Source organism: Equus asinus, chromosome 8 (assembly GCF_041296235.1).
Source record: "Equus asinus isolate D_3611 breed Donkey chromosome 8, EquAss-T2T_v2, whole genome shotgun sequence".
In the NCBI taxonomy this organism is placed as follows: domain Eukaryota; kingdom Metazoa; phylum Chordata; class Mammalia; order Perissodactyla; family Equidae; genus Equus; species Equus asinus.
The window spans coordinates 99,967,043-99,994,523 of record NC_091797.1 but is presented as its reverse complement, the minus strand read 5'-3'; the positions used below and the strand labels follow the sequence as shown (position 1 = coordinate 99,994,523).

General features: G+C 43.0%; 1 long non-coding RNA gene across 3 annotated transcripts in view; it reads left to right on the top strand.

The window, feature by feature from the left end:
* LOC106848268 (uncharacterized) overlaps positions 1-27,481 on the top strand; it is a 57,839-nt gene that overhangs the window by 11,645 nt on the left and 18,713 nt on the right. For all 3 annotated transcript variants that reach the window (XR_011505511.1, XR_011505510.1, XR_011505509.1), the window contains exon 3: positions 114-6,856. This is a non-coding gene — a long non-coding RNA (uncharacterized lncRNA). The remainder of the gene's footprint in view (positions 1-113; positions 6,857-27,481) is intronic.

The window sequence follows — 27,481 nt, the reverse complement described above, 5'->3', positions numbered from 1 at the left end:
ATGTAAATGAAGAAAGACATGGCTTAGGATTTTTAAAGTATTGTCTTGAAAAAGGGACATGGAAAAATTATGATGATTATCCTTAAATTAACTTACACATTGAATTTCCACAGCACCTTCAATGGAGTCCTGTGTGTGGTGCACCCTGGCATGTGACAAGATGCCCATTGTTCTGACCCACTGCTGGAATTGGGCTGTATCTCTCCTTAAACAAAGTACAATTTTCTCTTTGTATCCATAAGGTTAGATCCTGGGATACGCAATCACACTAGAGACAGCTTTTGACATACTGCTGGTAGAAGACCACAGGAAAGTCAAGAATAAGGTATTCTCAGTTCAAACTTTTGATACCATTATTCACAGGCTGCCCAACAGAACTACTTGCATTAAAGTTGTTCTTCCAGAAAAGCATGCAGTTTAATGTTCACTGAAAACACTTGGATTGTGTGGGAAAATGCTTTGATTTAGATGAGACAACACAAGCAGCAGAGCACAGTGACAGAGAGCATGGGTGCAGGTGCCTGATGACCTGGGTTCAAATCCCACTTAGATGTCACATGACCCTGGGAAAGTTATATAACTGCTCTGTGTCTCAGTTCTCTGTGCTGTCATATGAAAACTTGAAGGGCCCATTTATTACTATTATATTATAGGGCTATCATTATTACAAACAAGTAAAGCTTTAAGACCAAGTACTGATTATTCACAAATGCTCAATAAGACTTCAGTTATTAAATGTCTGAAGAATAAGCTACATGTTGCTGGTGGTTGACTACAGAGAGGGGATGGCTACAGAACAGGGGAGGATGGAAGCTTATTCTCCAACCTTTACATGGGAAGGATGCCCACAGTTCATGGAGAATGTCTGTTTTCATCTCCTGTGATCCCCATTGTAACCCTATGCGGGGTGCAGAACAGGGGACACAGCACACCTCTTGCAGTTGAAGGCAATTAAATTTAGAGAGGTTAAGTGACCTGTCCAGAGTCACAACACTGATGAATGAGAGATCTGAGGCAGGAATGTAGTTGGTTCCCTGGGTACAGAAATCGGAAAACCTGAGACCAGTAGATCACACCCCAGATGCCTGAATCAAGATCCTCCATCATTCTCTTCCTGAAAACAACCTGATGAAAGGTTTCTGTGGGGAAAAAGTTGATGCCCTGGATGATGTGTCCAAACCAAAAGAAAAGTTGGTGGGGGCTAAATCCATGATCCGGCCTCTTGCCTCCACATTTCAATCCCTTATCCAAATGTGAAGCAATTTACCTGGATTAAAGCCCCTCAGAAGGAAAAGGGATGTTCAAACTTGTGTTCATCCTTCCCCAACATGCTCACACTGTCACCTGCCTCCTGGTGAGCCTTCCTGATGGTTAGGGGACCACCCTGAGTGAACAGTGTCTGTTTGGCTCTCTGACTGCCTCAGAAGCCCAGACTTTCCACAGCAACTGTCACATGACGGTTCTGACAAGAACTAGCTTTCAGTCAACTGACCAACCCTGGATGAGCAGTTAACGTAAACTAACTGGGAAAGTGGCTGTCTGAGCTGCTGCTTTGGTGGATTAATGAATTAAGAGTGTGACCCCAATATCCCGCTGACTATTGACCTGAGCTGCCCCTGTGCAGCCTGTGTAAAGGCCTGACTGAGAATCAGCTGTGGCTGCCCCAGCCCTGAGGGTGCACCTTCCCTGCTCGCTCCTTCCTCAACAAATCTCTACAACGAACTCTCTACAATCTCCTCATCCTCCTCTAGACCCTGCAGTGGCAGAGGAAAGTCCCATCTCCTCTTGGGAACTCCTCCATAGCCATAGCCTGTGACCCTCACCCCAGGACTGTCACAGAGGATCACCCAGACACTCCATCCCTCTGTCACTACAAGAATACTCCAGGGATTGTAGAAACATGGTGGAATTTTGTTACTTGGAAAATCAACTTATCTGACTAAAACTGCGAGCATCATTCCCAACAGGTGGCTGGGGCCAGGGCGGCACTCCAGACAAAAGCCAGCAAGTAAGCACCACTATTCTTACATTTTTTCATCAGACAGTGAATTTACAATATATACCATTTTCATCAGAGTGAATCTACAATGTATACCATTTTGTCTTTTTCTCGATGCCACCTGCAATTACAAAAAGTAAACAGTCCTAGAAACAGATTACTCTGTGCACTGTTTGCACAGATCTTTTGCTCCCTTGGTGACTGAAAAATAAGATAGGAAAGTGTGGTCATGTCAAGGCCCACAAAAGCTAGAGGAGACAACACCTGTGGAAAAGGCAGGAGTTCGTCTTGGAGAATGTACCTGTCAGGGCCATTTTGGTTGACAGTTACAAAATTCTTAATCTGAAGAGGAAAAATCCCTACTGTAGAAAAGGCTCAGTAATGTACATTTTTAATCTGATCCCACCAATTTTGCATCCATTCTTGAGTCAGGTGTCAATTGTAAGATCCTCCTCCTCAACCCCTTGACTAAACACTCTTAGGCAGTCAAAATTAGGGAGTGTGTAATGCATATGATTAGGTGTGTATATCAGAAATTGATTGAAAAAGAAAGGAACCAAGAAAATCACAATTCTACTTTAGGCAAAGAAAGTCTCTCTTAGCTTGGTAATGCATGGGACCTCCCATCTGCCCTGTATTGATGAACATTCTCCACAAGATCTTTTTGGGGAGCTAGAAAGACACAGAATAACTGTAAGTTCAATGGTGGCGCTTCTCATCAATTACTCGGGGAACTTGACATAGACCAAGGACCAGTGTTTATGGATGTGGTTGGTTCACAGGCACAGATTGAGCTGCTGTTGTACTATCTAATTGTTGGAAGAAGAAAGGGCAAGGAGAGGTACAAGAAAGAAATGAGAATAGAGCCCCTGGTACTCTAGGCGATGACATAGTAAAGCAACATAAAATAACCAATCTACAAACGTGTAAACACTAAAACACATGCTATGAATCCATGACAGAGTCCTGTCCCTTTCTGTCTTTTTTGAAGCCCAACGGAATTGTCTTCCAAGACTGTCTCCAAGGATCCACATACGTTTCCACTTCATTCATCATGTGCTGATTAGGAATTTGCCCTTGATTATTCACAAACTATTATTACGGAACTGGATTCAATATCAGACATAACATTTAATTTTATATATTCACTAATCTTTTGTTATAAAAATAATCAATTATTGAAGACTAGAAAATACTGAAATACACACATTTTAAAACAACCACTATCAATCATACATTTTCCTCACAATCTTCCTTTTCTATGCCATGTGTTTGTTTTACTTTGTGGTTGTCTATGACCGGCCAACTAACAGTGGACAGAGCATGATTAGGAGCCGCCCCTGCTGAGCACTAATGCTCTTTAAACCATCCATGCAAGAGAGTGGCGATTTGAATATCTATACTGGAGAAATTTCTATTCAAATCCTTTGCCTAATTTTGAATTGGGTTGTCCGTGTTTTTTGTTGTTGAGTTTTAGGGGTTACATACATTTTCTGGATAATAATCCCTTATTAAGTATATGACTTGCAAATATTTTCTCACATTTTGTGGATTTCCTTTTAATCTGTTGATAGTGTCTTTTGATGCACATTTTACAAAAAAATCATGAATCCAGTTTGCAAATATATTTTGTTGTCTGCGCATTTGGTTTCATCTCTAAGAAATCATTATAAAATGCAGTGTTGTGAAGCCCTTAGAAAAATGCCTGTTACAGAGTCGGTGCTAATGATTGTTCAATTAATAAATCCAGAAGTAAATTGGAAATTTAACCATGTTTCTTCCAGTGGCAGAAACTGGAAGGCTGTCAGGAAGGAAGGAGGAAACTCAGATTTTAATACACACACTTTTGTGCATTTTGAGTTTTCTATGAGAGCATTATTCTTATCGCTATTACTGTACAAAACAAATCAACAAGGAAAAAATTTTTAAATTTCCCCAAAATATTGGCATAAAAACACCACTTAATTTTGCTCATGGACACAAGATAGGAATTCAGACAAGACGTAGTGGGGACGGCTTCTTTCTACTCTATGATGTTGGGGCCTCAGCAGAGAAGACCCCTGGCTGGGCCTGACTGGAAAACTAGGGGTTGGAATCCAGGGGAGGTGACTTCACTCCCATGTGTGTAGTTGATGCTGGATTTGGCTAGAGGACCTATGTGAGACCTCCCCAAGTGACCTGGGCTTCCTCGCAGCAGGGCAGTCTCAGGGCACTCAGATGAGGGTTCCACAGGGAGTGACCTGAGTGACCAGACAGAGTCTCATGGTCATTTCAAACAAAACTTTAAGCATGACACAATGTCATTTCCAAGCTATTGGTCAGTGACAAGGAGCACTAGATTCAGCTCTGGGTAGAGGGAGGTACCTAGACCCCAGCTTTCAATGGGAGGAATGTCAGGTGGTAACGCAGCCCTCTCCCTGTGGCATCAGTAGAGAGCTTGTGGGTGCTGGATTTCCACTCTCCACCCAGCCGTGAAGGGGTGGGTGCTCCTCCACATACCCACAGAGGTAGACACAGAGCAGGCCAAGAGCAGAGTGGGGACCTTTATCACTGCCATGTGGTAATGAGCTGCCCTGCCCTCCTGGAGTCAGTGTAGGCATATTTGCGTCAATAAGGAGACACTCCTACCTCTCCCATCCAGGGAGTATCTGTGGAGGCTTGGTGGGAAGTCTGCACTCCTACCCCCTCCCAGCAGGGAAAAGATCTCCACCTGCAATGGGGAATCTGAACATTTCCCCACACCTAGAAGGAATGAGGTGTTGCTCACCTCTTCTCCCCTGCTGGAGTGATGTAACAGAAAGCCAGCTAAGACAAAAAGTTTAAATACTACCCAAAGTCTCATAATACAATACCCAAAATGTTCAGCTTTCAATCGAAAATAATTCTTCACACTAAGAATCAGGAAAACATCACACAGTGAAGAAAGACAAACAATAGAGGCCAACACAGACATGACAAAAATGTTAGAATTACCTATCTGACAATGATTAAAAGCAACTATTATCAAAATAAATTAACACACATATGAATAAACTTGAAATAAATGGAATAATTGAAAGTCTCAGCAAGGAGATGCAAAATATGTGAAGCAAAACTGATATCAGTGAAAGGAGAAGTAGATCCACAAATACACCTTATGACTTCAATAAAGCCTTCTTAACATCTGATAAAAAACTCAACAGAAAGTCAGCAAGAATATAAGAGAACTCAACGTGATGAACTGATAAGATCCAAGCAACATTCATAGACACTAAATCCAACAACATAGAAGACATATTAATTTAAAATGCACAAAAATATATAGACCAATATCCCTCACAATTATAGACATAAAATTCCTTAATATACTATCAAATTATATTTCACAATATATAAAATGAATTATATAGCATGTCCAACTGTGGATTACTGCAGGGATGCAAGCCTAGTTCAATATGAAAAATCAATCAACGTAATTAACCATATTGAAAGATTAAAGAAGAAAAATCACATGATCATATCAATCAATGTATAAAACAATTTGACAAAATTTAACACATGATTAAAAAAATCTCATTATGTTAGGCATAAAGAACAGCCTCACCCTGATAAAATTCATCCACAAAAACCTACAGCTATCAGTATCCCTAACAAGGAAATATTTAACAGTTTCCTCCTATCACTGAGAACAAGGCAAGGAGGCCCATCCTCACTACTCTTATTTAATATCATACTGGAAGTTCCAGTGAGTGCAATGAGACAAGAAAAGAAAAGACATACATATAGAAAAAGAAGAAATGCAACCATGCCTCTTTTGCAAAGGACATGACTGTTTCCATAGAAATTTCCACGGAATCTACAAATGAAAATTTCTATAAGTAATAAATGGCTTCACCAAATTGGGAGGCCACAAAATTAGTATATAAAAATCATTTGTATTTCAGTATACTAGCAATGACAGCATTGGCAGAAATTTAAAGTATATAATCAGTTACTATTCTTCAAAGATGAAAAACTTCAGTGTAATTCTAAGAAATACACAAAAAATTTGTAGAAATCTTGTACAGATCTTGGATTCTGAGAACTTTCAAATGCAGATGAAATTAATCAAAAAAAGTCGATCTAAATAAATGGAGAGATGCAGTACATTTGTGAGTCGGAAAATTTAGTATTGTAAAGAAGTCAATTTTCTTTTAAATTGATATATGTATTTAATATAATTCCCATCAAAATCTCAACAAGACATTTTGTAGATACAGAAAAAATTATGCCAAAATGTGTATGGAAAAGCTAAGGAGCACGCATAGCTAAAACACTGAAATAAGAGAATAAAGTGGGAGAAATAAGGCCACAAGCTTGTAACAGTCAAAGTTACAGCGTTCAGAGCTGAATGGTTTTGGTAGAAGGATAGACGCAGATCAAGAGCACACGGTAGGCGTGGTTGGCGGCATTTTGGATGTCCATCACGCAGCCCCGCACAGCCTTCCTGCATTACTCACCGCGACCAGAGAGGGCGCTAAAGGAGCCGGCCCTGAGGTGAGAAGCGGATTCCCCCGCCAGCCGGAAGTCCGCGGTGGGCGTGTCGGGGGCGTGGTCGGCGCTTGGAGGCGGGGCCGCAGCGGCCAGCCCCTCCCCCAGGGCCCTCAGAGCCGGCGGCGGCGGCGACCGTTGGGCGTCAGCGGACTTGGCAGCGGGGACGTTGGCGGCAGCGGCCCCTCACAGCCTGGACCCTGGTGAGGGCGCCGACCCCGGTCGTGTGTGGCAGGCGACAGTCGCGGGCGCTGAGCAGGGACCAGACTCCGCTCGCGCTCCTCGTCCTGAACGCGCTGACTGACCAAGGTGTCGCCGCCCCGCGTGCCCCCTGAGGAGGATGTGCAGGTTTGTCCTCAGGGACCGAGGGCTCCAGGCCCGGCCGAGGGGGCACAGGGCGGGGCTCAGGGCGTCCGAGTGGCTCCTGAGCGCGGAGTCAGTGGGTTTGGCTCATTTAACTTGAGGCTTTGGGAAGCACGAGGGTAAAATAGGGCGATTTGTGCAGGATTTCAACTCTAAACAGCCTCGTCATTTAGGTCTTTTGGGTAATATTGAAATTTCAAAAACTGCAGAAAGTAGTTTGTCAACGGCTTTATCATCGATTGATGTGATAGCGATCACGGAGAATCACTGTTTTGCAGTTGCATTTCCTGTCGGTGTCATTTGGGGCAGTTTTGAGAGAAAACTACAAACCGTAGATGTGGTGGTTGAGAGGGTGGAACTGAAGGGCGGATGTCACTGACGTGAGAAGCTGGAGCAGGCGGATCAACGGTCAGAGAGCGGACCCGCGGGTCCCAGGGCCTGAGGGGGGTGCTGGGCGTTCATGTTCAATGGGAACAGGGTTTGTATGAGATGGGGAATGTTCTGGAAAAGGGTAGTGGCCATGGCTGCACAGCATTGCGGATGGACTTAATGCCGCTGCGTGCACACGTAAAGACGGTCGGAACGGTCAATTTTGGGTTATATGTATTTTACCATAATGAAAACATGATTAGGAGTGGAGAGCCGTGATCTTTGTGCCAGCTTGTCCTCAAAATGCTCCTTCCCGCTTTCCTGCGATCATTTGGGGCAGAGGGGATCTCCTTTCTAGATCCATTATGCTTCCCAAGAAGTTTATCGTGGAGATTTAAACAGTGTAATTTCTTTTAAGTCTTGATAAGTTTGCAAAGAAATTGGCTATCTGGGGTGAAAAGCCATAGGGAGTTAGGATTGGGGGAGAAAGGATTCCATCTTTCTTTCATATGGTAGTTCAAGTATTAGTTTTTGAGGCATCTCCATCCTGTTTTCCAAAGTGGCTACAACAGTTAACATCCCACCAGCAGTATATGAGGTTCTCCTTTCTCCACGTCCTAAAACACACTTGCTATTTCTGGTCTGTTTGAATAGCCATTCTGATTGGGTGTGAGGGGGTATCTCACTGTAGCTTTGATTTGCATTTCCCTAATCGTTAGTGCTGAACATCTTTTCAAGTGCCTGTTGTTCATCTGTATATCTTCTTTGGAAAAATGTCTGTTCAGATCCTCTGCCCATTATTTAATTGGGTTTTACTGTTGATGTTGAGTTGTATGAATTCTTTATGTATTTTGGATACTAATCCAAATATTAATGCAAACATCTTCTCCTAACTTAGTTTGTCTTTGCATTTTGTTGATGGTTTCCTTTGCTATGCAGAAGCTTTTTAGTTTGATGTAGTCCCATGTGTTTATTTTTCCTTTTGTTACTCTTGCCTAAGGGTGCATGATATTCAAAAAGATACTAAAGCTGACATTTAAGAGTATATTGCTTGTGTTTTCTTCCAGGACTTTTATGATTTCAGATCTTACATTCAAGTCTTTAATCCATTTTGAGTTAATTTTTGTGTGTGGTGTAAGATAATGGTCTACTTTCGTTCTTTTCCATGTGACTGTCCAATTTTCACAACACAATTTTTTGAAGACTTTCCTTTCTCTCTCATACATTCTTGGCTCCTTTGTCGAAAATTAGCTCCCCTTGGATGTGTGGTTTATTTCTGGGCTGTCAATTCTGTTCCATGGATCTGAGTGTCTGTTTTTCTGCCACTACCATGCTGTTTTGATTACTGTAGCTTTGTAGTCTATTTTGAATTCAGGAAGTGTGATACCTCCAGCTTTGTCTTTTCTCTCAGGATTCCTTTGGCTATTCAGAGTTTTGTGTTGTTCCATATAAATTTTAGGATTCATCATTGTATTTCCATGAAAAATGTTGTTGAGATTCTCATTCACAGTGCATTGATTCTGCAGATTGCTTTATGTAATAAAGACATTTTAACTCTGTTTATTCTTCCAGTCCATGTACATGGAATAGCTTTCCATTTCTTTATGTCTTCTTCAATTTCTTTCAATAGTGCCATATTTTTCAGTGTATGGGTCTTTGACCTCCTTGGTTAAATTTATTCGTAGGTATTTTATTCACTTTTTTGAGACTGTAAATGGATTTTTATTTTTGATTTCTCTCTCTGCTAGTTCCTTGTTAGTGTATAGAAATACAACTGATTTTCATATGTTGATTTTGTACCCTGAAACTTCACTGTATTCATTAATTATTTCTAGTAGTTTTTGGTTAATTCTTTAGGGTTTTCTACATAGAAAATCATGCCATCCAAAAATAGTGACAGTTTAACTTCTTCCTTTCCAATTCAGATCCTTTTTATTTCTTTTTATTGCCTAAATTCTCTGGCTAGGACTCCTAATACTATGTGGAATATAATGGTGAGAGTGTCCATCCTTGTCTCGTTCCTGTCTTTAGAGGAATAGCTTTCACTTTTTCACCATTGAGTGTGATGTTTGCTGAGGGTTTGTGGTATATGGCCTTTTTTACATTCAGGTACTTTCATTCTATTCCTACTTTATTGAGAGTCATTATCATAATTGGATATTGGATATTGACAAGTGCTTTCTCCGCATCTATTGAGATGTTCATGAGTTTTTTATTCTTCATTTTGTTAATGTGGTGTCTCACATTGATTGTTTTGTGGATGATGTTGAACCATCCCTGCATCCCTGGAATAAATCCCAATTCATCATGGTGTACGATTCTTTTAATGTATTGTTGTATTTGATTTGCTAATATTTTGTTAGGGATTTTTGCGTCTGTGTTCATCAGCAATATTAGTCTGTAACTTTCCTTTTTTGCATTGTCCTTATCTGGCTTTAGTTTTAGGGTAATGTTGGCCTCATAAAATGAGTTAGGGAGTGTCCCATCCTCTTCAACTTCTTGGAAGAATTTCATAAGGATAAATATCAAGTCTTTGAAAGTTTGGTAGAATTCACCAGAGAAGCCATTTGGTCCTGGACTTTTGTTTCCTGGGAGGTGTGTATTACTGTTTTAGCTTTCTTACTAGTGACTGATCTATTCAGGCTCTTTATTTCTTCCTGATTCAGCTTCAGGAGGTTACATGATTCTAAGAATTTATCTTATTCTTCTGGGTTATTCAATATATTGGCATATGGCTTTTCTTGGTATTTTCAAATAATCTTTTCTATTTCTGTAGTATCTGTTGTAATTTCTCTTCTTTCATTTCTCATTTTATTTGAACATTCTCTCTTTTTTTATTCGTGAGTCTTGCTAAGGGTTTGTCAATTTTGTTTTTCTTTTTGAAGAAGCAGCTCTTATTTTCGTGGATCCTTTCTTTTCTTTTTTTAGTCTATATTTCATTTATGTCTGATCTGATTTTTATTATTTCCTTCCTTCTGCTGACTTTGGGCTTATTTGTCTTTTTTCTCCTACTTCTTTTAGGTAGAGTTAGATTATTTATTTGAGATTTTTCCTGTTTTTTGAGGTATACTTGTATTGCTATAAACTTCACTCTCCATACTGCTTTTACTGCATCCTGTAAGTTTTGCTATGTTGTGTTTTCAGTTTCATTTGTCTCCGGGTGCTTTTTTGATTTCTCCTTTGAGTTCTTCATTGATCCAATAGTTGTTCAGTAGCATGTAGTTTAGTCTCCATGTATTTGTGAGTTTCCTAGTTTTCTTCTCCTAGTTGATTTCCAATTTCACACCACTGTGGTCAGAAAAGATGCTTGATATGATTTCAATCTTCTTAAATTTATTGATGCTTATTTTGTTGTCCAACATATGGTCTATCTTTGAGAATGTCCCATGTGCACTTGAGAAGAATGTTTAGAATATCTATGCTGGTACTTTACAGTAGAATATTATATATATAGAGAGAGAAAGTCCATCTGGTCTAGTGTTTGCTTTAATGGCAATGTTTCCTTGTTGACTTTCTGTCTGGATGATCTATCCATTATTGTAAGTAGGGTGTTAAAGTCCCCTACTATTATTCTGTTGCTGTCAATTTCTCTCTTTACTTCTGTTAATAGTTCCTTTATATCATTTGGTGCTCCTATGTTTGATGCATACATATGAATATGTCATGTCTTCTGGGTGGAATGTCCCTTTTATCATTATAGAATGCTCATCTTTGTCTCTTGCTATCTTTTTTGGCTTGAAGTCTATTTCGTCTAATATAAGTGTGGCAACACCTACTTTCTTTCAGTTGCTATTTGCTTGGAGTATTATCTTCCATCCATTCATTCTGTGCCTTTGTGTGTCTTTAGACCTGACTTAGCTCTCTTGGAGGCAGCATATTATTGGGTCTTGTCTTTTAATCTATTCAGCCACTCTGTGTCTTTTGATTGATGAATTCAATCTATTCCCATTTAGAGTGATTATTGATATGCGAGGGTTTAATACTGCTATTTTATCTATTGTTATCCGGTTGTTCTATGTTTCCTTGTTTCTTTTTCCCTGTAATTCTGTCTGCAGTTTCAGTCTGCTGGGTTTTTGTGATGTTTTTCTCATTTTCCTTTTTATTTATGATTTATGACTCTGCTCTGATTTTCCAGTTTTGTGGTTAACATAAGGTTTGTATAAAAGATCTCCTAAATGAGAGGTCCTTTTTCTCCTGATAGCACTTTATCTCCATTAGCCTATGAAGATACTATCCTTTTCTTCATCCTGTTCTATGTTTTTATTGTCACAAATTATCCTTTATGTGTGGTGAGTTTGTTATATTAAAGTGGTTATAGTTATTTTTGATGTGTTTTTTTCCCATTTAGCCTTTATGGTATAACTGTTTACTTAGTAGGATATAGAGTTGCAATTTTCTGATTCTGTCTGTGTCTTTATCACCAAGCTGAAATCTTGTCAACCTTTTGCTTTTAGTTTCAGGTACGGTGCTCCTTTGAACTTTTCTTGTAAGGGAGGTCTACTGGTGATAAACTCTCTCAGATTTGTTTGTGAAAGCCTTTGTTTCTCCTTTATATCTGAAGGAGAACTTTGCTGGATAGGGTATTTTTGGCTGATAGTGTTTGTCTTTCAATATTTTGAATATATCATTTCACTCTCTCCTAGCCTGTAGAGTTTCTGCTGAAAAATTTGTTGATAGCTTCATGGGGGTTCCCTTTGTAAATTATTTTCATCTCTCCGGCCACCCTCAATATTCTTTCTCATCATTGACTTTTGACAGTTTTAATGTTACATGCCTTGGAGAGGTCTTTTTGCATTGAGATACTTAGGAGTTCTATTTCTTTCATGTACTGGTATATCCGGTTCTTTCCTCAAGATTGGGAAATTCTCAGCTATTGTTTCTTTGACTAAGCTCTCTGCTCCTTTCTCACTCTCTTCTCCTTCTGGGATACCTGTTATCCTTATGTTGCTTTTCCTAATTGAGTCATATATTTCTCATAGAATTTCTTTATTTTTTAAAAAATGTTAGTTCTCTCTCCTCTTCTACCTGAATCATTTCTACGTCTCTATCTTTGAGTTTGCTACTTCTCTCTTTGATATGGGCTGCTCTATTTCCAGTGCTTTCTACTTTATTTTTCATCTCATTTATCATGTTCTTCTCTTGAAATTCTGTTTGTTTGTTTCTTTAAAGTTTCAGTCTCTTTGATGACGTACTCCTTCTCTTCGTTAATTTTATTTCTGAGCTCATTGAATTGTCTGAGTTTTCTTGTAGCTCATTGAGTTTCTTCATGACAGCTATTTGAGTTCCCTGTCAGTCAGATGGCAGTCTTCCATGACTTCCAGTTTGATTTCTAGAGACTTCTCATTTCCTTTTTGTTCTGCCTTGTTACTGTAGTTCTTCATGGTGCTTGATGAGTTGATCCTGTGCCAGTGCATTTGTGGCAGTAAACACCTTTCTTATTTGGGTAAGACTTTGGGTGCTTTGATTCTAGGCTGCTTCTGCATGTTTTTGAGAGCCTGCACATTTCACCATCCACTGCCACTGCAAAGGCATTGTCAGTACTGTCCCTGTGCTGCTTGTGATTCCAAGGTTGTTGGTGCCTTGATGTTTATGATGTTCCTGCATTCTCAGGTGTCACCATCACGGTCACCAGCCTGCAAACACTTCCTCTGCATTTGGAGTCTCCTGAGTGTCATATTTTCCCACTGGCCCTCCATGGGCTTGGGTGAGGCTGCCCTGTGCTCCACTTGTGCTGCTGCTCCCAGGTTTTATGGCAGCATTGCTGCCAGGAGCAGTAGGTTCACAGGTGTCACTGTCACTGCTGGGTGACCAGGGTCTTGTAGGCATTCCCTGCTGCTGGTAGAGTGTGTGTCAGGAGTGCCACCACTGGGGGCTGGGTCATGGGTTCTGCTGTGGCTCCTGAAGCCTCAGGTCTCAGGTGCCATTTGCCACTGCTGGAGAAAGGGCAAGGGCTAAGACATGAGTACCATTGCTGCTCCTGCAGCATCTGGATGAGTTTGTCTATTTTAGAAATCTCATATAACTGGAACAGTGCCGTATTACAGTATTTGTCCTTCTGTGTCTGGCTTATTTCACTTAGCATAATGCCCCTTGAGGTTCATTCATGTTGTAGCATATGGCAGGATTTCCTTTTTGTTTTTTTGGTTCCTCACTGAATTATATTCCATTGCATGTATATATTAATTTTTCCTTACTGTTTCATTTGTCAGAGGACATTTACGTTGTTTCTACCTCATGAATATTGTGCGTGATGCTGCAATGAACACAGGAGGGAAATTTTTTCTTTGTGATCCTGATTTCAATTTTTTAGATAAGTACCCAGAAGTGGGAGAGCTGCATCGTATAGTAGTTGTACTTTTAATTTTTTGAGGAAACCCTGTACTATTTTCCACAGTGGCTGCATCACTTTACATCAAACATTTGCCCATTTTTCAATCAGGTTATTTGACTTTTTCTATTAAGTCATAGGTGTTCTTTTATGTATTTTTTTATAATAACCTCATATCAGATATATAGCTTACAAATATTTTTTTCCCATTCTGTAAGTTGTCTTTTCACTTGCTGTTTCCTTTGCTGTGTATATTTTCAGATAACTGTGACCTCCCTTTTCTAATTTTTGTTTTTGTGTCCTGTGATTTGATGTCATGCCCAAGAAATCATTGCCAACACCAATGTCATTATCCTTTTATTCTGTTTTCTTCTAACACTTTTACAGTCTCCATTATTATGTTTAATTCTAATCCACTTGGAAATCATTTCTGTGTATCATGTTAGATCAGACTCCTCAATTTTATTCTTTTGACTATGCATATTCAGTTTTCTGCAAACCTTTTTTTGGAGAGCTATCATTTCTCCGTTGTGTATTCTTGGCAACCTTGTTGAAGATCAGTTGACCATATATGCGTGACTTTATTTCTGGGCTCTCTATTCTGTTTCATTTGTACAGATGTCTGTCTTTCTTCCAGTGTAATACTTTATTGACTGTTGTAGCTTTGCAATATGTTTTGAAATCAGGAATTATGAGACCTCCAGCTTTGTTCTTTCTCAACATTGTTTTTTTCTGTTTGAGGTATTTCGTGGTTCCATGTAAAGTTTAGGGTCAAATATTTTTCTTTCTGTAACAGATAGCATTTGGATTTTGAAAGTAATTGCACTGAGTCTATATAACACCTTGGGTAGTATAGATGTTTTAACAATACTAATTTTTCCAATGGACATTGGATATCTTTCTGTTGATTTGTGTCTTTTTCAATTTATTTCATCGATGTTCTTTAGTTGTGCAGATGTTTCAGTTCCTTGGTTAAATTTATTTCTAAGCGTTTTATTCATTTTGATGTCATTGTAAATGGGATTGTTTTCCAAATTTCTTTTGCAGGTAGTGTGTTGTTAGTGTGTGGAAGCACAACTGACTTTTGTATTTTGTTTTTGTATTCTGAAAATGTTCTAAATTTGTTTATTTATTCTAACAGGTTTTGGTGGAGTCTTTAGAGTTATCTATATATAATATCCTATCATCTGCAGAGACAGTTTTAACTGTTCCTTTCTGATTTGGATGTCTTTTATTTCTTCTTCTTGCCTAATTGCTCTAGCCAGGACTTCCAGTGGTGTAGTCAGTAGAAGTGGTGAGAGTGGGCATCCTTGTGTTCTTTCTGATCTTAGAGGAAAAACTTTCAGCTTTTCATCATCTGGTACAATGTTAGCTGTGATTCTGCCATATATGACCTTTATTATCTTGAGGTAGAGCTCTTCTATTTTGAGTTGGTTGAATTTTTCGGTCTTGTTTTTCTCATGAAAGAGTGTTGAAACTTGTTGAATGCTTCTTATACATCAATTGAGAGGATCATGTGTTTTTTGTCCTTCATACTGTTAATGTACTATATTACACTGATTGATTTTCATATGTTAAACCATCCTTGCATTCTAGCAAATATCTTACTTGTTCATAATGTATAAATTTTTTAAGGTACTGTTGAATTTGGTTTGCTGGTATGATTTTTTTTTGGGGGGGGTTGGATTTTTGTGTAAATATTTATTAGGGATATTTTTGTGTTGTTTTGTTTATTGGTTTGTGTTTTCTTTATATACATCTTATTTCATTGAAGATGGTATTTAAGATGCTGGCTTTGGCCATTTTGGTGAGTTACTCGGTTTTCCTGGTTTTATTTCATGTGTACATGTTATTGTACTTTGATTTTTCTCCTGTTATCCTGTCTCATGTCAACTTAATTCTTAGACTAACCAGAAGGACCTAGAGGGTAGAGGAATTGTCATCCTCCCCTACAGTGGGAACCCTGCCTGTCACTCTTCCCCAGGAAATACAGCACCTGATTCTTGGCTCCAGCTCCTCTGTGTGTTGAATTCAGGGATTTTGGGCTGGGTGTGTTCTCACTGTTTATATTCTCTGGAGGAGAGTGTTCAAGATTGGAGTTAGGAAATTGTACATTTTTCTAAATGGATACACAATTTAACACAACCAATTTGAATGAAGTTTCAAAAATATAAACTGAGGAATAAAAGAAAATTATAAGACGCATTTATAACTCTGCATAATGTATTGGAGAAGGGGACATGAAAAGTAGTGTCAAATATTCTGAGAAGAGTTAGATAGCTCATTTGCTGTAACCACATTCACAGAATCCTTGTGAACATACTTCTAGAGCAGCAGTGCTGGTTTCCCATCTTGGAGGACTCTTGGTATAAAGCTAAGAACTTTTCACCTGTCATCAAATCTGACCTCCCCATTGACAGAGTGACAAAATGGAGGACAAGGTGTCAATCAGCGCAGAACCACTGAGATGGGTCATCATAGGATTTTCAGAGTGAACATATGCCCCACACTGTGGCGCCCACCTGGTGTTCTCTATATAAGTGTGTTTTTATATCTTGTAGTGCATCATTGAAGAGTAAATAGTTTGTTTGAAAAATTGAAGAGAGTGTCACAATAATTGTTCTCTGTTTCTGGAAACGAGCTATATGTAGGAAAAAGACCTGCACCCCAACTATAGTGGAGAGTGAAAATTTCAGAGTGAGAGGCCTAAAAGCTGACATGATGGAAATAAATACAGTACATTTTTTTTATTTGAAATACCAACCCACCCATTTCTACCATTTCTGAGATGTCACCTGACATTTCTAGGACAAAGAACATAAAATTTGTTCCTATTTAAATGAAAAGTAGCAAATGGTATACATTTTCCGTATTAATATGAATAATTGCTGGGGCTGGCCCAGTGGCACAGCAGTTAAATTCGTGGACTCCGCTTCAGTGTCCCAGGGTTTGCTGTTTTGGATCCCAGGCACGGACCTACGCATCACTTGTCAAGCCATGCTATGGCAGGCCTTCTCCTTATAAAGTAGAGGAAGATGGGCACGGATGTTAGCTCAGGGCCAGTCTTCCTCTGCAAAAAGAGGAGGATTGGTGGCAGATGTTAGCTCAGGGATAATGTTCCTCAAAAAAAAAAGATGAATAATTTCTGAGGCTCTAATATGTAGCATGGTGACTATAGTTTATAATACATTGTTGAACAACTTTAAACTTGTTAAGAGAGTAGATCTTAAGTATTCTCACCAAATACAAAAAGGTGATGGATGTGTTAATTAATTTATTGTGGTAATCATTTAAAAACGTGTGTGTATATATGTATTAAATCACCACATTTCACACCTTCAATATAATACAATATTTACTTGTTAATTATACCTCCACACATTTGGAAAATAGAATCATTGGAAATTCCATTTGAAAAGCCATATTTATCTGAGTTATCAAATTATGTAAATTCTTCTCTAGTCATCTCTATATATTACCTACTTTTTCTCTCTATGCAACGGAGACTATGTATTTAGTGAACTTCCTATCTCTATGAATTCACTGAGAAATTTGTCTTTATTGTCACTGTGAAAGGCTAAATTATTCACTGAGAAATTAGTAAAGAAATATCACAATATTTTCAGTAGTACAGTTCTGTTACAGTGAACAGGTTGGGTAAAAAATTGCATAATTATTTTGTAAATGGAGTATTTTAGATACAAAAAAGAGTACGATTAAAGCTGTGTTCTAGTTAATAAATTGATGCTCAATCACACACGTTTATTATTTTTTCACGAAAACTATACATAGGAAGAGAAGTGATGATACACAAAATACACAGAACAGGTAAAAATTTTAGGACAAAAGTGAGAGAGTAGCCAAGTTTAAAGCAAAGTTGGTCTCTTTCATGGTATGAAATTCTTCAGTACAAATGCCCATCATGGCTGATTCACGGCACATTTCTACCTATATTTGTGTGTGTGTGTGTGTGTGTGTGTGTGTGTGTGTGGAAGGGAGAGAGAAAGAAATAAAAGGAAAAGAGTAGGCAAAATACACCTTTCTGAATGTTTCCTTAAGAAGGTGCCTGGTGGGGATAAATAGAGGCAGCTGTGCAGGTCCCCGGACCTCTAGCATGACCCCTGCTCAAAATAGCCCATCACCTCAGCTCCATCTGCTCTAATGTGTGGTCATTGTCATCTTCTGATGTGAGGGTCCCTGTGGGCCAGAGGATGGTGTGAAACCTCCTTTCTCCTGTCACTCAGCCATGGCTCAGTCACTCAAAGTCTGCTTTCCTTGTCTCCTGGGGTCTCAATCCTTAAGCCCCCTTCACTCCTCAGTCTCTCCCTCCTACAAGGGTCTCGGTTTCACCATGGGGACGCTGCCCTCTTCGTGGAGCCCCATCCCCTTAGGTCCCAGGGCTGCAACCCCAGCGTCATCCTGGACAGCTGTGCTGAGAGGTGGGTCCCAGAGCAGCCGACCTCTGTCTGAAGATGAAGAACAGCCTCTTCTCAATACCTCCCTGCCTTGTTCCTGTTGATGGACCCCCATCACCACCAGGGGGGACATGAGAGGCATGAAGGGGGAGGGTCCAGGGGCCTGCACCTGCCTCAGTGGAAAGTGGGGTCAGAGAGAGGGGGAGCGCCTCCACCTTCCCAAACAGTGAGACGTGGCTGGTCTCAGGGCCTTTGTCCTTCTGCTGTGAGAAAGCAGCAGGAATTGTCCCTCTGGGGCCAGTTCTCAGGGCCCTGCGCTCCACTGTGTAACAACTGAAGGGGCATCAGTGAGCCCCCCATGTGAGGAGGCCTCTCTATGAAACTGAGGGGTCAGTGTGGGGAGGAGGTTGCAGCCCAGTGAAGGCCTGGGTGAGGGTCCCACCCCTTTGTGAGGAGGGGACTGTGGAGAACGCAATGCTTAGGGAGGCCCTGCCCTCCCACAGGCGGGATGCTGACAGTGTATTCTGACATGGTGCAAAGCGCACCAGGGCCAGCAGGGGGCACGGTGGGCGTGTGTCTGAACCACATGTGATGAGATAGAGCTGTGACCCAAGCACCTGTCTGCTTAGCTGGTGCCCTCTGCTCAGTGACCCTGGGCCCCAGCAGATCCTTCCTCCCAAGGTCCCAGAAGAGCCCATATCGTAAGTTACCAGCTCATGTCATCCAATGATAAACTCCAAGGCAAAGGGGATTGACTCTTGGTTCACAGACGGGCTGGGAGAGGTGAGGGGAGGAGAAGGGGAAACAATTTGGATGAAGGGCTCTTGCTCCCATCAGAGTGAGGGAAGGGATGAGGGATAGATAATTGGGCAGCCCTGTGTCGGCTGGGGGAGGGAGAGAGAGCTCTGGGGCGTCTCCATCATGGTCCAGACCCCTCTCCTCACCCTCCTCACTCACTCACAGGTGACTGGACTCTGGGGTCAGGTCGGGTCCCTAGGAGGATACAGGGACCTTTCCTTCCCCTTGGTGTCCAGCCTGGGGTGTGGGAAGGGCCCTGACTCTCCACCTCTGTGACTCTGTGTCCCTCATTTCAGGTTCCTGGGCACGGTCTTTGCTGACCCAGCCATCCTCGGTGTCAGGGACCCTGGACCAGGAGGTCACCATCTCCTGCTCCGGGAACAGCAACACTAGATCCCATAATGTGTGTTGGTTCCAGCTGTCAGTGGTGCTGCCCCAAAACTCTGCCTCTTGGAAGTACCAGGCCCTGAGAGATTCCAGATGATTCTCTGTCTCCAAGTCAGGCAACGTGGTCTCTTTGACCATCTGTGGGCTCCAGCCTGAGGACGAGGTGATTGTTACTGTCACACATATGACAGAGACCTCAGTGTACTCAGTGCTGTGTGCCCACGAGGAAGTGAGACATAAACCACCCCCCTGGGGCCCCTGATCACACCTTCACTCCTCTGAGATTGACGTCACCTCTGTCACCAGCATCTGAGGGTCTGAGCCCCCTACAGGGGTCTGTCGATCTGAGCATGTCCGTTCCTCTGATCCCCTGTAGACTGAGCCATTCCCATGGATGCACCCTCTGCCTGTTCATGTCCACGCAGGCAGGAGCTCCTTTTCCAGGGCACCTGGTCTCTCCAGAGAGACAGTGATGGGGACAGAGGGAGGCTGACTCCAGTCATGTCAGAAACAAGAAGGACCTAGAGACTGCGCTGGAGCCAACACGGATCTCACACGGATCCCAAGCTCCTGGTGACGACAGTGTTAGGAAAATAAGTGTATTAAATTGTTGGGCTCTAATTCTCAGGAAAAACTGAAAGAGAAAATATTCTCCATTTTTGGACTTATAATCGATGATCTAATAAAATTCTGTGAATACTCTGCTGATGCAGCTGAAAGGCAAGCTGCTGTGGCCTCTTTGTAGTGACGGGGACATCCCTCAACCCACACCCCCGGTGTCTAGAATCCCAGCTGCACAGGTCCCTCTCTGACACCAGGAGCAGCTTCATGAAGAGCATCGGGACAACAGTCCTCCTCTAACCGGAGGGCCCAGGTGTGTCAGAGAGGCCAGGTGGGGTGGGGTCTGAGGGCATGTGGGACAGTGTGGGACAATCCTGAGATGGCCCCTCCCAGCTGGGAAGCCACCCAGGGCTCCAGGGGTTCAGCCTTCAGTGCGCTAACTGGGCTCTGCTGACCTCCAGGACCCAGGGTCATCAAGAGCCAGGGCCTCCACCCCCTGGGGCAGCTCATCCCTCCTCTACGTCCATCTCCCTGTGAGGACCAGGGCAGGGAGGCCAGGGGCAGACAGAGAGCAAGGGCTGATTTGAGTGTATCCACTCCACCCCCGATGGAAGTTTCAGGAGATACAGAGAGACTTAGGGCAGCTCCGTCTCCACAGCACAGCTCTAGGGCTCAGAGTCTGGGTGTCTCCCGTGCCCTGGGCTTCTCTCCTCCTCACCTCCTCACTCCCCACACAGGTGAGAGTGACTTACCCTCGGGATGGAGATCCACCCCCAGCTCCGCCCCACGCCCCCACCCTCCTTCACAGTGAGCTGGGATCCTGCCCTCACACTCCTCTCTGTGCCCTACAGTGTCTGTGGCCCAGGCAGGGCTGACTCAGCCGCCCTAAGTGGCCAAGTCCCCAGGACAGACGGCCACACTCACCTGCACTGGAAAGAGCAAAAATGTCGGCCATGAGGGGGCAGCGTGGCTGCAGCAACCCCAAGGCCATGTCCCCACACTCCTGACCAGCAGGAATAACATCTGGGCCTCTGGGGTCTCCGAGAGATTCTCTGGCTCCAGGTGAGGCAGTGTGGCCCCCTGAGCATCTCTGGGCTCCAGCCTGGAACGAGGCTGATTATTACTGCTCCATGTGGGACAGCAGCCTCAGTGCGCATGCGGGGCCCCAGGCCAGTGGGGAAGGAGACACAAACCCTGAGCTCCCCAGACTCACCCAGCACATGGGGACCTCCCAGAGCAGCATTCACTGCCCAGGAAAGGACAGGGGCTGGGTTCCAGCTGACAATTGTGTGGCCTATTCAGGAGTATTAAAAATAATACAATAAGTGAAAATTTCTTCATCTGCATGATTAACAAATGTATAGGCAACATCATTGTGAATGCATTTGTGGCTATATGAATATGCACATTCATACACATTAAAAATGTGTAATAAAGGATTTCAAGGTTTAAGAGAATATTAATTTTTCGAGATTTTTCTTTTCTATTCCATTTGGAGGTGCTGGGTTCACCTGCTTATAGGGTCCATCTCTCCGACCTCAAGTGGCCATCCAGCAGCGACACCAGCAACCAGCCTCCCCTCTTTTCCTGACCTCGGTACATGACCTGACCCCTGATTTGAAGGCTCTTCCAGTCTCTCCCAGGGTGATCGCTTGACTCATCCCACAGATCCCAGTTTACATATCACAGCTTCGTCCAGGCTCCTTTGTCCCAATATCCCAGGGCACACCCCACATGCACAATGTGCCATCTGCATACCCCACATGCACACAGAGACATGTGCACAACCCACATGCACACAGTGCCATGTGCACACCCCACATGCACACAGGGCCGTGTCAGCATAGGTGTGTTCCTGTTGCGCCCTTTCACTGTCCTCTCACACACCGAGGTCAGTGTTTGCTACAGCAGGCAAGGTTGGAGCTCTAGGGTGGAATGGACAGAGACTGACAGTTTGAAAATAATTATAGTTTTTCATGAAAATAGAAGTCCAAGTGTGAGAGCATCACTGTCCCCATGTAATCCTAGAAGGCCTTTCTCATTCCACTCTCTTGGGAGTAACATTGGGGAAGACTGCTGTAAAATCGAACACTCTGCATGGTGTGCTTAGGGATGTCACAGCGGCTGCAGGATGGGCAGTCACCAGCAGGGGCAGCAATGGAGTGTTCTCAGACTTAGGAGAGGCAGGTGTTGGGTCAGACAGATGTTCAACCACTCAGCGGGCTCCAGGGCAGTTGGGCGACCTGTGTCCTCACTGATGTGGGACTTGCCTTCACCCGTGAGGCTTCCCGTGACCCTGTGAGCTCCTGGTTTTGGCTTCCTAACTGATGGCTTCCAATGTAGGTCATCGCCTCCTTTTTCCTCAGGGAGTCTTGAACAAGGTGGGGCTGACAGACCATTAGGAGACCCAATGCACTTCCCAGGAGGAAGTGGGCTCCTGGGAAGACCGTGCAGAAGACAAGACACAGCTTGTGGGCGGAGTCCGCACCGTGGACCCTCAGGAGACAGAGCTCAGTGGTGCCTCCAACAAACCTGGAAGTCTTGTTCTTCCAGCTTCTGGTAGGGGACCTTTACAAGATTTTAGGCACAGGACCTGCCTTCTCCTTGGTTCCACATGGAGCAGGTGCTGTGACACCAGACTCACAACGCCTGTCTCAGTGTGTTGGTCACTTGGGCAGAAAGTCCACACTTTCTGCCCTGGAAGTCTGCGTGTGGCTTATTCTGGCTCTGAGACAGAAGCCCCATGAATGTGATGACTGATGTTACTTGGGATGCAGTGTGAGTGGGATGCAGATGATTACCCCAGACCTCAGGTGACTGCCTAATATCTTACAAGATGCTCTTCACTGCTGGGCAGGTGGACCAAGACCTCCACTCTGCTCCCCCGTTCCACTCACATGCCTCTGTCACTACCTGTTACCAGTACTAGTGAGTGTGAGTGACTAGTCACTCACTGGGGAGATCTCTGCTGTCACTTCTGCACCGGGACCAGAGTATCTAAGGCCACAACGTTCATTTGGATCATTAAGAATGTCTACTTCTTTGTTCCCATGAATTCTATGTCCAAACCATTGATATCATTACTTTAATTGGATTTTCTCATGCTTGCAGAATACTGTGGAATATTAATGGAGGTACATGGGCAAAGGGAATCACCTTTGCCTATTGCTGATCTTTTTGGAAATGCTGCCCTTTACCACTCCATTGTCTAAGATGCTGCCACTAGGATTTCATTATACGTGTGTGAGAGAGTGTGTCTGACCGTATTATAAATGTTTCTGTTTGTGGCTTTTAGTTTTATGTGGCTTTTATTAGGAATTGATGCTGAATTTGGTCAAAATTCCTTCCAGTATCATTTGAGACCGTATGATCATCTCTCTATATATTTATATTGTGTGTTATATTAAAATATTTCTTACTATTGCATACAACTTGCATCATTGGAATCAATGACACTTGGTAATAATTCATCAATTCATTAATCTAGTATTGAGATCTCTTCGTTAATATTCTATTTAGAACATTTGCATAGTATCTAATGTTGTTTGTCTGCCATTTTTATTTTTCTGTAATTTAACTGTAACATGCATTATAACTGATATAACTGATCTTTAAAAGAACTGGTAAGTTTTCCATCCTTTTAAGTGTTATTTAAAAATAGAACAAGTAGATTGGAACCCTCTGGTCTCTGATGTTTTTAGAGCTTCCATGTGAGAATATCTGTCTGTTCAGTCATTCTGTGGAGTGGGTCCATAACATTTGGTATTTCTGTATTAAAATAGGTAAGCTTACTTGTTTTATTTCCAGTAGAGCCAATTTTGATCCTTCCTAGAAAAGCACATATTTTACCTATTTTTCACAGACATTATCTCTTGCCTTTTCGGCATTTTTCATTTTTCCACATATGACCAGCAGGGGGCGATGTGGGACTGCCCTGTGGTCCCTACACAGCTGCTCAGGGAGGATTTTTACTCAAAGCAGCGTGGGTACCAGCAGAATGCACGGTCCCCTTCCCAGCATCTCCTCTACTACCACACGGATTCAGAGAAGCACCAGGGTTCCAGGTCCCCAGCTGCTTCTCTGGATCCAAAGACGCCTCGGCCAATGCAAGGATTCTGCTCATCTCTGGGCAGCAGCCAGAGGATGAGGCTGATTATTCCTGTGTGATTGTGCACAATAGGGCTTCTCACAGTGACACAGGCAGATGGGAAATTGGGACAAATACCTCAGCCCACTCAGGCACTTGGAATAGACGCTTCTGCAATTTTACAGTCACTTGTAGACACAGTAGCTGTGCCTGGAAGTAGTTTCTGGTTCACATCGGCTGTCTTCCCAATTTTCCAGTCAATATACCTGCAATCTCAGGTAAACAAACACCAAAATGAAAACTAAACCAAACAAAATTCAAATCTCATGATGACACTGAATCTTTGCCTGGTGACCCATGTGTGATAAAATGAGAGCCTTTGTAGCTGGGCTGTTTGTCTTGAAAGATGGGAAATTAGCCTTTGCTAGATTTCTTCTTGGTGGGAACCCAGGGTCCATCCAGCAGATACACAGTCCTCCACAGCAGGGACTCTGCTCTGTGAGGGGTCAGAGCGGAGACCTTCCCTCCCTCCCAGGCTCTTGTGCTCAGATCTGGCTGAGGCTCACTGTGTTCAAGCACAAAACATTAAGATGTAAGATGTTGTCAGAAACATCCCAGGAGGAATTCCAGGCACAGAGCTGGCCTGACACACTTGCTGGGTGCCTGGACCTACACTTGTGATGTCAGCAAGAAGGGGAGACTAAAATGGTGAGCCTGCAGCATGGAAGCTGGGTGAAGTATGTCCCACAGTTGTGACTTTCCTACTGCCGATCCCCCTCAGGGCACATGGGACTCCCTCCGGTGTGTGATCTGGAGCCTACAGGTACACACTTGAGTTCTTCTCTCCTCTTGTATCTCAGTGGACCTTTCCAATTAGACAAAGTGTAAGAGAAGGACAGTGGAATATGAGGGAGCAGAAACTCCCCGATATGTGCATGAAGTGAATCCAACCCAGGAAGCTCTTTAGAAGGACCCAAACCGTCTCCTTTAAGGGAATCAACAGAAACATGGGTTACAATGGAAATCAGCATCAAGGATTCCCAGAAAGAGCTCCTAAGTGTGTGTCCTAGGACAGCAGGGGTTCCAGACCAATCTCCAGATCCAGGTCTGTAAAGATAACCTCCTTGACTACTGCAGGCTCCAGCCAGAGGATGAGGCTGATTGTCACTGTCAAACAGCTGCATGCAACCTCGATGCCAATCCTAGTCCGTGGGGAGTGAGATCCACTCCCCAGTCTGACCTAACTCTCCTCTGTCCCTGCCTGGAGGCAACACCAGCCCAGGTTTTGGCTTCTGCTGTCACTTGTGCTACTAAAACCAGAGGGACTGATGCTTTTTAGTCAGTCCACCTGTATGGATGCAAAAAAAAAAAGCCATTTTATACTGGTTTTCCAATGCAAGCAAATCATTTTATCACCAGAACCTATACAAGCACCTCCCTGCCTCATGCATGCATGGAGAAGAGAAGTCAGGCAGCGAGAGCCAGGAGACCCAGGTCCTCCTCTGCTCAGTCCCCTACATGTCCCATGAGCCTGGCCCAGGCTTTGCTGATCATGCCCTGAGTTCTCACACCCATCACCTCCTCACTTTCCCCAGTTTAATCCCACAAATCTTACCGGTTTTACAGCTACAGGTTTTTTGTGTGTTTATTTTATTTTGGAGGGGGAGATGTTTGAAAGCATCTCAGGTCATTGGGATCTAGAGCCTCTGACCCAACCCTCCTTATCACAGACAGCCCTGATATTACAAAACAATTTACAGATAGCCCTGTTCATTAATCACATCAGCATATGGAGCAGCTACCAAGTAAACCTGGTCAGGGCCCAGTGTGAGTTGTGTAACAGATCTTGGATGCCACTAAGTCAAGGAGGGAGGACGGACCTCAAAAAAGAGAGATGCACATAGTAATGGTTTACTTATCAATCTTCAGACTAAAAACATTGACAAAACTTGACTAAAATGGGAAAAACTACCATAAATCTATCACAGATTCAAAAGAAGAAAGAATAAATCTCCAGAACAGCCATTAAGGGCAAATGAGACCAGAGTGATCAGCAGGAGGGAGGGCACCTTTCTCCAACAGCGCCGTGTTCCAGTGGCCACTAGAGAAGGCATGACCAGCACTTGTGCAGTGGGGTTGGGGGGTCTAACAGGAGTCCCTCACAACAACAACAGCAACAATAACGGTGACAACAACAACATAAATCAGCCTGTCAGGGTATCCCAGACAGATTTCTCACCAGTATGAACCAACAGAGTACACTGTAGAGTCTTAGGCCTTGAACTTGGTTTCAGATGCTCCAGACATATGGCAGAATCAAAGTAAAAGGTTGGGTAAACCTGAAATATCTGGCGCCGTGAGGACTGTGCGATGCATCCCGTATTTATCCATCTGGAGGTCATTGGTTATCTACAGGCAATTAATGTGTCAGACTCAAATCCCATGAAACGACCTACTTGTTTTGCTCTTCTGGGTAGTGACATCACAATGATCTGTGAGCAAAGTCAGGACATCCTCCAGGAGAGTTGAGTGGAGTCAGAGGCACTGGCCCCTGGATCTGAGAGCCTCAGAGGTGCTGTTGGACAGTTCCTGAGAGGGCAGTGTTCTGGGCAAGGCAGGCACAGAGAATGCTCTACTGGCTCTTGCAGACTTGGGCATTGAGTTTTCTCATTGAAGTGTGGCTTTTTGATACCTTAGTTTGTTTGTTTGGCCTAAAACTAGGTTCTCATACCCAGTCTAAGGAACATGGTGTACAGCTTGTAGCCCCATCTTCTCAGTTTATGCTCCCAAAGCCCATCCTTGGCAGCAACACATTATCTGATCGTCTCACATTCATCAGATATTCCTCAATGTCAAGGTCAGGCTGCCATGAGGCCAGAGTCCACGGTGGGTCAGGGAAAAACCAGAGACACATAGTCTAGCTGTGTTTGATGCAGGGTAGCCGAATGTTCATGGGTACATCCATCCACGCCATTTAGGAAACACCAACAATTGGCTGGGCTAGATGGGGAATAGGAAGCATTAGAGGATTTGACATGGAACATATGAAATCCGATTAAGTTTATGAAGTCCTGATGCTGCAAAGAAGATGAGTGGGTAGGTGGTGAGAGTGAAGGCAGAGACCTTTCGGGGGTTGTGGATTTGCTACAAAGATTAGACTGGCATCCTGGATGAAGAGTAGATCAGGAGAGGTGAAGAAAGATCATCAGCTACTGTGTGATTTTTGGAGGCAAGAGGTAAAGAATGGGATGTGGGGAAGACGTTTGGAGTCTGGTTCTTGGAAAGAGGATGGGACCTGAGTGAGCTTTACCTCCTGGCTGAAGGTTCATGGACAGTGATGTGGGGTTGAGGTCCTGAGCTCATCCCTGTGATGGAAATGTTGACAACAGCCTTCCTGCCTTGTTCAGTGGTGACACAGGAAAGTTTTCTCTTTAGTTGTCAAGTGTGGAATCTCAATAAGCTTCACTCCTTCTTCTCTGAGATTCACTTGAGATGTTCTCTCTCCATTATCTCTTGTGTCCACAGGCTGATTGATCACATGGATCAAAAATGTCCCTGCAGTCCTAGGTGTCGCATCCACACAACAAATCCTCTTGAATGAGAGAGACTTCCCTCCCTGATCCATTGAACAGGAATCCTGGTTGTCATGAGGTCCAGACCAGAGC